Below are 15476 nucleotides of genomic sequence, written 5' to 3' on the forward strand. Positions count from 1 at the left end.
TGTGTGATCGCTTTGTTATTGTTCTGCTTGTCTGAACATTAGAATATTTATTCTAATCTAATTCAGTTAAACAACTAAAGTTTGAATTTATTCGACTGTCTAACCTGATGCTCAGTTCCTGTTAATGTGACATTCTGTTTTAATTGATGGGAATGCTAACACTCACGGAGTTTGGTTCGCCAGCCTGCTGTGTTTCCACCAATTGGTCACCTCCTTCCGTCAGAAATTCTGGTGTAAATAGCTAACCATTGATGGCTAATTTTAATAACTTGAATAATTTTACAAAGCACGAAGCTGCTCACTTGGGATATTTTTGAGAATGTAATTTATTTTTATGATTGTGTTTTCCCTTCCTTGATTTATTCATTCATTCGTCCAACCAGTCAATGTGCTAAGAGCTCTCTCAGAAGAGAGTGGGAAATAATGCAGACAGTTCTGTACTTGAATGAATGAATGAATTAGCTTTATTGTCACGTGTACTCAAATAAGTACAGTGATAGGTGTGTTTAAGGACAACTTTAAAGTCCTTCTCTTACATTTTCCAGGTGCACGGTGTTCCTCAGTAACTGATGCTCTGCATTTGCTCCTGCTCCATCTGCCATGATCCATCAACACAACCCCCAAACCCTACTCCGAAGAATGAAGGGGCTGGGGAGGGTATCTGATGAAACTTACTTCTGTACTCCTTCTTACTTACCAAGAGGCCAAGGCAGAGTGGATGGGGAGACAATGCTTGTGGAGGAGACTGGGACACCAAGGCACAGCCTCAGGGTGAGGAGACGACCCTTTAGAACTGAGATGAGGAGGAATTTCCTCAGCCAGCAGGTGGGGAATCTGTGGAACCCATTGCCACAGAGAGCTGTGGAGGCCAAGTCATTGAGTGCACTTAAGACAGAGATTGACAGGATCTTGATGAGTAAGGGGATCAAGGTTTAAGGGGAGCGGGCAGGAAAATGGGCTGAGAAACATATCAACCATGATTGAATAGTGAAGCAGACTCAATGGGCCGAATGGCCTGATGCTGCTCCCATATCTTAAGATCCTAACTATGAGTCTTCTTGCAACATATCTAAATGATGCAGAATCACTCCACCCTAACGATAACAATAGATGAACTTAGGCCACAAAGTCATCAAGTCATTTACTGCACTGGAAGAGGCTAAGCAAGTTTACTTTGTTCACGTGTCCATTCAATTCCTTTTTGAAACCGTTCTCCATCTCAGCTTCCACCGCCACCCCTCACATCTTCCCACCGAGACACTGAGCTTCTGATCAATACCACTTGCTAACCCTCTAACCCTCACCCTAACCCTATCACAGGCATAAATCATCTTCATCACTACCCCTGCTCCCGGCCTAAAACTTTTAAATTTGTGCACAGTAACAGAAATGGCTAGAGAAGCTCAGCAGGTCTGGCAGCATCTGTGATGAGAAATCAGTGTTCAAATTTCAGGTTGAGTGACAGAGTGAGTGCTGAGGAAGGGTCACTTGACCTAAAATGTTAACTCCGATTTCTCTCCACAGATGCTGCCAGACCTGCTGAGCTTTTCCAGCAGTTTCTGTTTTTGTTTCTGATTTCCAGCATCTGCAGTTGTTTTGTTTTTTTAAAATAACCATGGGGTTTTGGAGCTTACCTGTAGGATACCATTATAACAATGTGGTGATCCATGTGTGAGTGGCTGAGATATCAGCATAAACAGGAGGAGAGCTAATCTCTGAAGCTTCAAACTCAGAGACAAGTGTGCAGTCAACTGACTCAAGTGAACATGTATGGGACATGGAGGGCATAGGTTTAAGGTGAGAGGGGAAAGATTTAAAAGGGACATTTTTTCACGCAGAGGGTGGTGCGTGTATGGAATGAGCTGCCAGAGGAGGTGGTGGAGGCTGGTACAATTACAGCACTTAAAAGACATTTGGATGGGTGTATGAATAGAAAGGTTTGGAGGGATATGGGCCAAGTGTTGGCAAGTGAGACAAAATTAATGTAGGATATCTGGTCTGCGTGGACGAGTTGTTCTGTACTGCTCTATGACTCCATGACTATCCGCCTATCCTTGAATATGCTTCTTCAAACCTACTTCTTTGACCAAGCTTTTATTCAGCCAGCTTAAGATCTTCTTGGTTTATCGATCTTGGTTTATTTTGGTTTATAGAGTTTCTGCCAAGTGACCTGGTATGTTTCAGTAAGTTAAAGGCACAACGTAAAAAGAAGTGTTGCCAACATGTTGCTGTTTTTTCTTGTGGTTGGACACTACTTCTCTCACTCAGCAGTGATTACACTTCAGAAGTGTTTAATTGGCTATGGAGTGCTTCGGGTCCAGAGTGTGGTGTTGTAAAAACACAGCAGGTCAGGCAGCATTCGAGGAGCAGAAGAATCGACGTTTCGGGGCATAAGCCCTTTATCAGGATTCTCGATGAACACACTCTTGACTTTGATCTCCAGCATCTGCAGTCCTCAATTTCTCCCTGTGAAGTGCATGTAGAGATAGTGAAAATTGCAACAAAATACAAATCTTTCCCCTTCTTTCCCAGACAGAATGCATGAGCTGGCTGACAGGAATCTGAACAACAGACTACTGGCACGATAGTTTGATTAATGTTAGGGTGTGTCTATGATACAACTGGCTCATCTAATTAAACTAAAAGTATTATGAGAGACAAAATGGGCTAATGAAAGGAAACCATAACCAGCCTAATAACCAGCTCAGGGCTATAAATGCTGCCTCACAGCACCTGGGACTCGGGTTCAATTCCACTCTCAGAAAACTATCACTGTGGTGTTTGCATGTTGTCCCTATGTCTGTCGGGTTTCCTCAGGATGCTCTGTTTCCTCCCGCAGTCCAAAGATGTGCAGGTTAATTGGATTGGCCATGTTAAATTGCCCATAGAGTTCAGGGGTATGAAGATTCCTAACCTGTTGTGTTTTTCCAGCACCACACTTTCGACTCTGAAGGATACAAGGAAGTCTGGATAAGAATTGGCTGGCTCATAGAAGACAGAGGGTGGTGGTAGATGGAAGGTATTCAGCCTGGAGCTGGGTGACCAGTGGTGCTCGGGGGATGTGTTCTGGAATCTTTGCTCTTTGTGATTTTTATAAATGATTTGGATGAGGAAATGGAAGGGTGGGTTAGTACGTTTGCTATGACACGAAGCTTGACGGAGTTGTGAATAGTGTGGATGGCTGTTGTGGGTTGCAACGTGACATTGACAGGATGCAGAGCTGGGCTAAGAAGTGGCAGATGGAGCTCAACCTGGAAAAGTATAAAGTGATTCATTTTGGAAGGTTAAATTTGAATGCAGATTACCGAGTTAAAGGCAGGATTCTTGGCAATATGGAGGAACAGTCGGATCTTGGGGTCCATGTCCATAAATTCCTCAAAGTTGCCACCCAAGTTGATTGGGTTGTTAAGAAGGCATAAAGTTAGTTAGCTTTCATTAGCAGGAGGACTGAGTTTAAGAGCCGCAAGGTTATGCTGTAGTTCTATGAAGTTCTGGTTGGGCCACACTTGGAATATTGTGATCTGTTTTGTTTAACTCATCATTGGAGGGATGTGGAAGCTTTAGAGAGGATGCAGTGGAGATTTACCAGGATATTGCCTGGACTGCAAGGTATGTCTTATGAAGAAAGGTTGAGGGAGGTAGGGCTCTACTCATTGGAGCGAAGAAGGACGTGAGCTGATTTGATAGATGACGAGAGGCACAGACAGAGTGGATAGCCAGAGACCTTTACCCAGGGTGGAAATGGCTATCATGAGGGGGCATAATTTTAAAGTGATTGGAGGAAGGTTTAGGGGTGATGTCAGAGCTAGATCCTTTATGCAGAGTGTTGGTACTTAGAATACGATGCCAGCAGTGGTCGTAGAATCAAATACATTAGAGAAATTTAAGCAACTTTGAGATAGGCACATGGATGCTAGTAAAATGAAGGGTATGTAGGTTAGTTTGATCTCAGAGTAGGACAAAAGGACAGCATGACATCAGGGCTGAAAGGCTTATACTGGAATGTTCTATGTTCTATGTGTTCTGGGGATGAGCAGGCCAGGTGGATTAGCCATGGGAAATGCAAGGTTACAGGGATAACATAGTGGGGTGGGATGCTTTTCAGAGGGGCAGTGTGGACTTGATGGGCCAAATGGTCTGCTTCGACATTGTAGAGATTTTATGATGATTCTAAGTAAGGAGTATTTCTGTTAGAGTTGGCAAAAACCACTTATACTTTGCACTCCAATATTCAGGAAGTTAAAAATCACACAACACCAGGTTATAGTCCAACAGGTTTAATTGGAAGTACTCGCTTTCAGAGCGCTGCTCCTACATCAGATTGCTACCTGACGAAGGATCAGCGCTTGGAAAGTTTGTGGAGTATAACTTGGTATTGTGTGATTTTTAACTTTGTCCACCCCAGTCCAACACCGACATCTCTACATTGCTATTCAGGAAGGCGTATCAGAACTCTCGTATCACAGAAGAACAGCAGTACGGTGGCATACAGCGCCAGGGACCTGGGTTCGATTCCAGCCTCGGGCGACTGTCTGGGTGGAGTTTGCACATTCTCCCCGTGTCTGAGTGGATTTCCTCCGGGTGCTCCAGTTTCCTCCCACAGTCCAAAGATGTGCAGATTAGGTGAATTGGCCATGCTAAATTGCCCACGAATGTACAGGCTTGATGGAGTAGTCATGGTTGTTACAGGTATCGGGTAGGTGGGATGCTCTTTGGAGGATTGGTGCAGACTCAGTGGGCTGAACCATTCCTTACTGTTGGGATTCTTCAGTTAATGCTCAACTGATAAATTTGGACAACAGGTTGGATTGGCAAAAGGTAACAGAGTATGGATGTAGCTTATTTCTTGAATGTATTAGTCACAAACTTGAAAAAATTATTTGCTGTATAGTATCACTTTATCATGAGTGAAGACATTTGGCAGAAATGCTTTGGCTCCAACATCTATAAGTAGAAGTGAAAGTAACAATTTCTTCTCCTCATCACAGCCCTCGAGCCAGGATTGCTTTGTAATAGTTCATGACACTCAGTAGCAGCAGTGTGTACAATCTACAAGACGCACTGTAGAAATTCACCAAAAATCCTCAGACACCACCTTCCAAACCCACAAGTACTTTCATCAGGAAGGACATACCGGCCCTGGAGCGTGTTCAGAGGAGGTTCACGAGAATGATCCCAGGAATGAAATGCTTAACAATATGAGGAACATTTGAGGACTCTGGAACTTCATTTGATGGAGTTTAGAAGTATGAGGGAGAATCTGACTGAAACCTACAGAATACTGAACGGCCTGGACAGAGTGGATTAGATTAGGTTGCTTACAGTGTGGAAACTGGCCCTTCGGCCCAACAAGTCCACATCAACCCTCCAAAGTGCACCCACCTAGACCCATTCCCCTACATTTACCCCTGCACCTAACACTACGGGCAATTTAGTGTAGCCAATTCACCTAACCTGCACACTTTTGGACTGTGGGAGGAAACCCACGCAGACACGGGCAGAATGTGCAAACTCCACACAGTCAGTCACCTGAGGCGGGAATTGAACCCGGGTGTTGGGAAGATGTTTCCATTGGTAAGAATGACTAGGCTCTGAGGGTAGAGCCTTGGAGTAAAGGGAAGACCTTTTAGAAAGGAGATAAGGAGAAACTTCTTCAGCCAGAGAGTGGGGAATCGATGGAATTCATTGCCACAGAAGGCTGTGGAGGCCAGATCATTGAGTATATTTAAGACAGAGATAGATAGGTTCTTGATTGTCAAGGGGATCAAGGGTTACAGGGAGAAAGCAGGAAAATGGGGTTGGAAAACTTATCAGAGCTGAAAATGTGTTGCTGGTAAAGCGCAGCAAGTCAGGCAGCATCCAAGTAGCAGGAGAATCGACGTTTCGGGCATAAGCCCTTCTTCAGGCTCATGTCCGAAACGTCGATTCTCCTGTTCCTTGGATGCTGCCTGACCTGCTGCGCTTTTCCAGCAACACATTTTCAGCTCTGATCTCCAGCATCTACAGTCCTCACTTTCTCCTTGGAAAACTTATCAGCCATGAGTGAATGGTGGAGCAGGCTTGATGGGACAAATGGCATAATTTCTGCTCCTATGGTCTTATCTAGAACAACAAATGCAGCCAACACATGAGAACAACGTCACCTGCAAGTTCCCCTCCAAACCTCTTACCAACCTGACTTGGAAATATCTCATCGTTCCTGGGTCAGAATCCTGGAAATCCCTCCCCAAGGGCATTGTGGGTCTACCTACAGCACATGGACTGCAAGATGATCAAGAAAGAAGCTCATCATCACCTTTTCCAGTGCAACTAAGGATGGGCCATAAATGCTGGTCCAGCTAGTGATGCCATATCCCTCTGAATGGATATAGAGTAGTTAGTAAGAACAGAAGGCTTCCTTCCCTATTTGAACCCAGTGGGAATTTTATGATAACTTTATGCTGGCCATTAGAAATGTTGTACTGGATTAGTGGTGCTGGAAGAGCACAGCAGTTCAGGCAGCATCCAACGAGCAGCGAAATCGACGTTTCGGGCAAAAGCCCTACCACTAATCCAGTATTTGGTTTTCAGCATCTGCAGTCATTGTTATTTACCATTAGAAATGTTGTACCTGTCAAGGCCTGTTCACGATATGACAGCTTCCTGCTAGATATCCTCTGAAAACACTAAGAGATTTAAAGTCTTTCTTGCAAGAAAGTTAAGTTTTCATTTTCTAAAAAAGCAGGAAATGCTTATTTAATGAATTAATTCATTCATGGGGTGGCTGGGCCTGCATTTATTGTCCATGTCTAATGGCCCTTGAGAGGGTAGTAGTAAGCTTTATTTTTGAACTGCTGCAGTTCATGGGATGTAGGGATACCCACAGCGCTGTTTCAGGATTTTGGCTCAGCAGAACTCGGGGTACTGTAATGTAGGTAAAAACGATGACTGCAGATGCTGAAAACCAAATACTGGATTAGTGGTGCTGGAAGAGCACAGCAGTTCAGGCAGCATCCAACGAGCAGCGAAATCGACGTTTCCGCTGCCTGAACTGCTGTGCTCTTCCAGCACCACTAATCCAGTACTGTAATGTAGTCCAAGTCGCAATGCTGTGTGTCTGGGAGGGGTCCCTGCAGATGGTAGTGTTCCCATGTATCTTCTGCCCTTGACCATCTGGTTTGAAGTGGTTTGGAAAGTGCTGTCAGAGGAGCCTTGTTTGAGTTATTGCAGTGCATCTTATAAATGGCATGCAATGCTCATCAATGCTGAAGAGAGTGAAGCAGTTGATGTGGTACCATTTAAGTGGCTGCTTTGTTCTGGATGGTTCCAAGTTTTGTGAGTGTCGTTGGAGCTATGGTGAGCCAGGCAAATGGAAAACATTCCTTGTTGGCATCTGCTCTCAAATGTTAGACAGGCATGTGGGGAAACTGAAGGGGCGAATTACTGACTGATTACTTCTGCCCTGCTCCTGTGGCCACAGTTATATGTTACTGGTCCAGTTCAGATTCTGCCAATGGTACTTCCTAGGTATTGATAGTGGGCGATTCAGCAATTCATTCCCACAAGGACTAACATAGCAGGTGGACTTTGCCATTTTGTGTACGATGGGTAAACCTGTGCAGTGTGTCAGCTTGCTTTGGGGGTCCCTTGGCTGAAGATATTTAGTGCCTTATCGCAAGGTGGGACTGATGAGGACTGCACCATTGGTTTTGCTTTCAAATCCCTGTGCTCTTCACCTTGTGACCTGGTTCACCCCACACCTCTCTGCCACACATTACTTTCATGTAGCCTGTGTCCTTCGGGCTTTGTCACCCAACTGGGAGGGGTGTCTAAATGATAGCAACCATGGCCTCTTTAATGCTGAGTACAAGAGCTACTCATCTCTGATTATCTCTAGGTTTGGTGGTAATGTTTGTCGTTTTTTTTTAAATTCATGCACAGGTTAAGATTATCACTGGTCAGGTCAGCATTTATTGTTGAAAGTGTGGGGGTGCTGGAAAAGCAGAGCAGGTCAGGTAGCATCTAAGGAGCAGGAGAATTGACGTTTCAGGCCAGGGCCCTCCATCAGGAAGGGCAATATCATGAGACCATTGTTTCCCCTAAATACACATGTGCATCCACATTATAAGGGTCACATGGACAGGAGAGCAGGGATTACCTTCGGGGATGGGGCTTTGAGAGGACTTGCTGATGGCCTAGATGCTGCCTGATTGTCCTCCTGTTTAGTATGCGTCACTGAAGAGAGATAATCTGGGTCCCTTTATGATTTTCCATGGAGCAGGTGAGGACCCTGACACCATACAGAAGTCCTCTCATTGACTCCATCTTCTATTCATGGAGATAATTCCAAAGCCATATTTTCTTCTTTTCTTTCCAGTTTCCAGCATCTCACTCTATATTACTCTGGGTGGAATGTTTATTAATGTTGGTTTAAGGCCCAGGTATATTCAGGGCCTGGAAATGGGATTAGCTTTGTTGGCATCCATAGAGAACACTGATTCGTCAACAGAACTCAAAGTCAGAGATCTCAGTGAAGACAGTGCTCAATTGAACACTTCAGAAAAGTGGCTTCATTTGAAATGCTCTATTAAGTACTGGTCTCTGGGGTAGTTTACCATAATCAGTTCTTTGTGCGTTACTAAAACCGTTTGAGAAGGTGTGAGTAGCTGTGATGTCAGCATAATTTAAGTTGAACTCGATGTTTCAAATGAGACCATTATGTATCTCAGATGTAATGTAAGTATCTATAAGACATAAAATATAGGAGCAGAATTAGACAATTCAACCCAATAAGTCTGCTCTGTCATTTGATCATGGCTGATGTGTTTCTTATCCACATTCTCCTGCCTCCTCCTTGTGATCAAGAATCTATCTATCTCTGTTTCAAATACACTCAGTGACTTGGCCCCCACAGCCTTCTGTGGCAATGAGTTCCACAGATTAACAATCCTCTGGCTGAAGAAATTCCTCCTCATCTCACTTCTAAAGGGTCTTCTCTTCATTCTGAGGCTGTACCCTTGGCTCATAGCTCTTAGACTTGTTAAACATCTCCATGTACACTCTGCCCAGTTATCTCAGTATACTGTAAGTTTCGATCAGACTCCCCCTCATCCTTTTAAACTCCATTGGGTACAGACCCACTACTACAGAGTACATAATAAACCTATTTACTGTTCATCACGTTCCACTTCTGCCATAGATATTGTGTGGCCATCTTTCCCTTCATGGTATTAGTAGCTTAGACTAATGCAACAAGAAGGATTGATGACTGTGGATCGACCCAGGCAACTTTGGGTAGTTCAGGCCGGTCACACTTGCTCCTCTGAGTCAGAAATTACATATAGTCATAGGATTCCTACAGTGCAAAAGCAGCCCATTCAGCCCATCAAGTTCACACCAAGCCTCCGAAGAGCATCCCACCCAGAGCCATATCCCTACCCTATCCCTGTAGCTCGACATTTCCCATGGCTATTGCACCGAGCCTGCCCACCCTCAATACCATAGGCAATTTAGCAGGTATCTGGATGGGTGCATGAGTAGAAAGGGTTTAGAGGGATATGGGCCAAGTGCTAGCAAATGAGACTCGATTAGGTTAGGATACCTGGTTGGCATGGACAAGTTGAACCGAAGGGTCTGTTTCTGCTCTGGACATCTGTAAGACTCTATGACTCTATTACCTAACCTGCACATCTTAGGACTGTGGGAGGAAACTGGAGCACCTGGAGGAAACCCACGCAGACACGGGGAGAATGTGCAAATTCCACACAGACAGTCCCGCGAGCAAACCTTTTCAGCTGGAATATTGCGTGCGGTTGTGGATAGACTGATCCTGCTCCTATATTTTATAAGAAAGGTGTGAACACAATGGAGAGAGTGCGGAAAGGATTCACAAGAATAGTTTCTGGAAGGAGAAACTTTAGTGATGAGGATAGATTGAGGAAGGTGGGACTGTTCCCCTTGGAGAGAATAAGGTTGAGAGGAGATTTGATAGAAGTTGTCAGAATCTTGGCCATTCACAGGGAGAAGCCATAACCATTTGTAAAAGGGGCAAGAATGAGATGGGATAGATATAAAGTGATGTGCAAAAGAAACAAGGTTGAAGTGAAGAAAAACCCTTTTCACACAGCAAGTGGTGAGCATGGAATACACTGCCTGGAAATGTAGTGGTGACAAGTTGGACTGAAGCATTCAGGAGGGTATTGGACATTTACTTAGATGGGAACATTCTTCAAGGATACGGGGAAAAGGCAGGAGATTAGCAGTAGTTAATGATGCTTATTTGAAGACCTAGTGCAGGCATGATGGGCTGAATGGCCTCTTTCTGTGAGTCTATGATGTCATTGGCCATGAAGTGCTAGAGAGCATTCCGAGGTCATGAGGCACACTGTGAGAAAGTCCTCTTTGTTCTATGTATTTCATTCTTAATTGGAAGCACTGTTTGAAAACTTGTGCGAATCCTTATCTATGAAGAAGCTGCCGCACCCTGAAATGTTCCTGTAAATCAGCACTTCCATCACCACAGTGACCCTGTGCCAGAACAACTGAATGTTTCCATTAACCACATGCCTCATTATCTCGTTTGGAACGACTGTACATTTCCATATTAAATATAAGTCTCAGAAAATAAAATGTTACGGGATGTCAGCCTGCCGAACAAAGTTTATGTTTACTTAATAGGTCAAGGTTAATGCTTAAAGTCTGTAATGTTTTATAAAATGCTCAGGCCAAGAAGAAGTTAGAAAGCATAGATTGTAGATTTACACTCTTGGAAGGACACATTGCAGAAAGAAACATCTATCACAATTAAACTACACTTTCCACAAGACTTTTTTAGGGCTTTCTCCTGAATTGTGCAGTTGACAAAAAGGACAAAGGTTTATGTTGAACTGAACAACTCTCATGAGAAAGTGCAGGTGAGCATACAGATCTACAAATTGACCATTTGGGCCAGTCAAGACATCCTGCCATTCAATAAGATCATGGCTGATCTGAGTCCTCCATACTCACATCTGGGAGATTTGTAACAAAGGTTGGACCCACAGGTCAGTCAAGCAACAGTCTGACAGTCATACTCTCAGAATCATAACTAACAGAAATAGTTCAAAGTTTGGGAGAAGATTTGTAGATCGGGTGCTTGTTGTTGTGGTTCTGTTCGCCGCGCTGGGAATTTGTGTTGCAGACGTTTTGTCCCCTGTCTAGATGACATCCTCAGTGCTTGGGAGCCTCCTGTGAAGCGCTTCTGTGATCTTTCCTTGGCATTTGTAGTGGTTTGAATCTGCCGCTTCCGGTTGTCAGTTCCAGCTGTCCGCTGCAGTGGTCGGTATATTGGGTCCAGGTCGATGTGCTTATTGATTGAATCAGTGGATGAATGCCATGCCAAACAGAGAACACCCAGGGAATTCCTAGAGGCATGGCACTAGGATCTCATCACCCCACACTATCACGGCCCCACTCTCACTGTCCCCCACTCTCACTCCCCCCACACTCACTTCCCCCCCACACTCACTTCCCCCCCAACACTCACTCCGCCCACATTCACTGACCCAACACACTCACTTCCCCACTCTCACTGCTCCCATACTCACTGCCCCCCCACTCTCACCGCCCCACACACTCACTGCCCCAATCTCACTGCCCTCCACTCTCACTCGCCCCACTCTTACTGCCCCCAACTCTCACTGCCCCCCACTCTCGCTGCCCCCACTCTCACTGCCCCATATACTCACTGACCTCCACTCTCACTGACCCCCACTCTCACTCCCTCATTCTCGCTGCCCCCACTCTCACTGACCCCCACTCTCACTCCCTCATTCTCGCTGCCCCCACTCTCACTGACCCCCACTCTCACTCCCTCATTCTCGCTGCCCCCACTCTCACTCCCTCATTCTCACTGCCCCCACACTCACTGCCCCCACTCTCACTTTGGGCCAGTCTCACTGCCACACTCTCACTGCCGCACACTGTCACTGCCCCCCACTCTCACTGTCCCCCACTCTCACTGACCCCAACGCTCACTGTCCCACACGCTCACTGCCCCCCACTCACACTGCCCACCACTCTCACCGCCCTCCACTCTCACTGCCATTCACTCTCACTGCTCCCCACTCTCACTGCCCCCCACTTTCACTGCTCCCCACCATCACTGTCCCACTCTCACTCCCTCATTCTCATTGCCCCCACTCTCACTGACCCCCACTCTCACTGTCCTCACATTCACACTGCCCCACTCTCACTGACCCCACTCTCACTGTACACCACTCTCACTGTCCCTCACTCTCACTGCCCCCCACACACTGCCCCCACTCTCACCCCTATGCTCTCACTGCCCCCCACTCTCACTCCCTCATTCTCACTGCCCCCACTCTCACTGCCCCCCACTTTCACTTTTCCCCACTCTCACTGACCCACTCTCACTCCCTCATTCTCACTGCCCCCCTCTCACTGACCCCCACTCTCACTGAACCCCACACTTACTGCCCATTCTCACTGCCCCCTCTCTCACTGACCCCCACTCTCGTTTGTCCCACTCCCCACTCTCACTTTGGGCCAGTCTCACTGTCCCTCACTCTAACTGTCCCTCATTCTCACTGCCCCACACTCTCACTGCCCCACTCTCACTCCCCCCACAGTCACTGCACCCCAATCTCACTGCCCCACATTCCCACTACCTCCCACTCAGACTCCCCCATTCTCACTGTCCCCCCACTCTCACTGACCCCACTTTCACTGCTCCCCACTCACACTGACCCACTCTCACTCCCTCATTCTCACTGCACCCACACTCACTGACCCCCACTCTCACTGTCCCTCACTCTAACAGTCCCTCACTCTCACTGACCCCCACTCTCACTGACCCCCTTTCTCACTGCCACCCACTCTCACTGACCCCCTTTCTCACTGCCACCCACTCTCACTGCCCCCACTCTCACTTTGGGCCACTTTCACCGCCCCACTCTCACTGCCCCACACTCTCACTGCCCCCACTCTCACTGACCCCCTTTCTCACTGCCCCCCCACTCTCACTGCCCCCCACTCTCGCTGCCCCACTCTCGCTGCCCCACTCTCACTGCCTCCCACTCTCACTGCCCCCCACTCTCACTGCCCCCATTCTCACTGTCCCCAACTCTCCCTGCCCCAACTCTTACTCCCCCCACTCTTACTGCCCCAATCTCTCACTGCCCCACTCTCACTGCACCCATTCTCACTGCCTCCCCTCTCACTGCCCCCCACTCTCACTGCCCCCCACTCTCACTGCCCCACTGTCACTGCCCCACACACTCACTGCTGCCCTCTCACCCCCCACTCTCACTCTCCCAACATTCACCGCCCCCACTCACACTGCCCCCGATTCTCACTGCCCCCCACTCTCACTGCCCCATTCTCACACCCCCACAGTCACTGCTCCCCACTCTCACTGCTGCACTCTCATTGCCCCATCCTCTCACTGGCCACATTCTCACTGCCCCACATTCTAACTGCCCCCCACTCTCACTGCCCCCCACTCTCACTGCTTCCCACTCTCACTCCCCCACTCTCATTGCCAAAACTCTCACTGCCCCGCTCACACTGACTCCCACTCTCACTGCCCCACTCTCACTGACCCCCACACTCACCGCCCCCCACTCTCCATGCCCCCCCACTCTCACTGCCCCCCACTCTCACTACCCCACTCTCACACCCCCACAGTCATTGCTCCCCACTCTCACTGCCCCACATTTTCATTGCCCCCCACTCTCACTTTCCCACTCTCACTGCTTCCCACTCTCACTGCTCCCCACTCTCATCCCCTCACTCTCACCCCCTCACTCTCATTGCCCCAACTCTCACTGTCCCTCACTCTCACTGCCCCGCTCTCACTGCCTCCCACTCTCACTCTCCCACTCTCACTGCCCCACTCTCACTGACCGCCACTCTCAACGCCCCCACTCTCACTGCCCCACACTCTCACTGTCTCTCAATCTCGCTGCCCCACACTCTCACTGTCCCTCACTCTCACTGACCCCCACTCCCACTGACCCCCACTCTCACTGCCCCACTCTCACGGCCCCTCACACTTACTGCCCCTCACTCTCACTGCCCTACACTTTCACTGACCTCCACTCTCACTGACCCCAACTCACACTGCCCCACACTCTCACTGCTCACCACTCTCACCACACCCCACCTTCACTGCACCCCACTTATACTGCCCACGACTCTCACTCCCCCCACTCGCACTGACCCCCACTCTCACTGCCACCACACTCTTACTGCCCCCACTCTCACTTTGCACCCCACTCTTACTGCCTCCCTTTCACTGTCCCACTCGCACTGCCCCACACTCTCACTGCCCCACACTCTCACTGCCCCACACTGTCACTGCCCCACACTGTCACTGCCCCACACTGTCACTGCCCCCACTCTCACTGACCCCCACTCTCACTGACCCCTATTCTCACTATCCCTATCCCTGACTCTCCCTATCTCTCTGCCCCCTATTCTCACTGACCCCTATTCTCACTATCACTATCCCTGACTCTCGCTGCCCCACTCTCACTGCCCCACACTCTCACTGCCCCCCACTCTCACTACCCAACTCTCACTGCCCCACACACTCTCACCGCCACCCACTCTCACTGCCCCCACACTCTCACTGCCCCACTCTCACTGCCCCACTCTCATTGTCCCATACTTTCACTGCCCCCAACTCTCACTGCCCCCCACTCTCACTGCCCCCCACTCTCACTGCACCCCACCTTCACTGCACCCCACTGTCACTGCCCCCAACTCTCACTGACCCCCACTCTCACTGTCCCTTCTCTCTCTCTGCCCCACTCTCACTACCTCACTCTCACTGACCCCCACTCTCACTGACCCCCACTCTCACTGACCCCCATGCTCACTGTCCCACACTCTCACTGCCCCACATTCTCACTGCCACCCACTCTAATTGTCCCTCACTCTCACTGCCCCACACTCTCTCTGCCCCACTCTCACTCCCTCACTCTCACTGCTCCACAGTCTCGCTGCCACCCACACTCACTGCACCCCACTCTCACGTACCCCACTCTCACTGACCCCCAGACTCACTGCCCCACTCTCACTGCCCCACTCTCACTGCCCCACTCTCACTGCCACCCGCTGTCATTGCCCCACTCTCACTCCCACACTCTCACTGCCCCACACTCTCACTGCCACCCACTCTCACTGTCCCAATCTCCCCCACTCTCACTGCCCCACACTCTCACTGCACCACTCTCTCACTGCACCACTCTCTCACTGCCACCCACTCTCACTGCCCCACTCTCGCTACCCCACTCTCACTGCCCCCCACTCTCACTGTCCCACACTTTCACTGCCACCCACTCTCACTGCATCCCACTCAAACTGACCCCCACTCTCACTGTCCCACACTTTCACTGCCACTCACTCTCACTGCCCCACTCTGACTGCCCCCCACTCTGACTGCACCCCACTCTGACTGCCCCCCACTCTCACTGCCCCCCACTCTCACTGCC

General features: G+C 48.6%; 1 long non-coding RNA gene across 1 annotated transcript in view; it reads right to left on the reverse strand.

Annotated features, from left to right (window-relative positions):
- Positions 1 to 2266: 2266 nt before the first annotated feature.
- Positions 2267 to 15476, reverse strand: part of LOC140479488 (uncharacterized) — a 56842-nt gene continuing 43632 nt past the window's right edge. The window contains exon 3 of the long non-coding RNA XR_011961060.1: positions 2267 to 2466. This is a non-coding gene — a long non-coding RNA (uncharacterized lncRNA). The remainder of the gene's footprint in view (positions 2467 to 15476) is intronic.

Source organism: Chiloscyllium punctatum, chromosome 7, assembly GCF_047496795.1.
Source record: "Chiloscyllium punctatum isolate Juve2018m chromosome 7, sChiPun1.3, whole genome shotgun sequence".
Lineage (NCBI taxonomy): Eukaryota > Metazoa > Chordata > Chondrichthyes > Orectolobiformes > Hemiscylliidae > Chiloscyllium > Chiloscyllium punctatum.